This window comes from Etheostoma spectabile, chromosome 9 (genome assembly GCF_008692095.1).
Source record: "Etheostoma spectabile isolate EspeVRDwgs_2016 chromosome 9, UIUC_Espe_1.0, whole genome shotgun sequence".
NCBI lineage: Eukaryota > Metazoa > Chordata > Actinopteri > Perciformes > Percidae > Etheostoma > Etheostoma spectabile.
In genome coordinates this window covers 9370637-9370978 of record NC_045741.1, presented here as the reverse complement: position 1 = coordinate 9370978, position 342 = coordinate 9370637, and positions in this window count along the sequence as shown.

The following is a 342-nucleotide window of genomic DNA, read 5'->3' as shown; positions in this document are numbered from 1 at the left end:
TGAGACAAGATGGAATATACAGTATGTGTGCATATGATGTGTGTATACTGCATGGAAGGGCATGTGTGGGGTATGCATATATACATGTGTATCTCTACATTTCTCATCTTTTTAAAATGCTAGCTATTTTATTTATATATTGTATAATCCCATTATTGATAATTGGATTTTTTTAGCTGCTGATGGGTTTCTATGTCTTTTGTTATGGTGGTCCAATGCACTACCCAAAGTAGTTTTTTTGTAATGGCAATACAAATAATCTTAAATCTTGAATCTAGCATTTAATACTAAAGAAAATAACCCCTTTGTTATTACAGTTCCACACACACACACACACACACA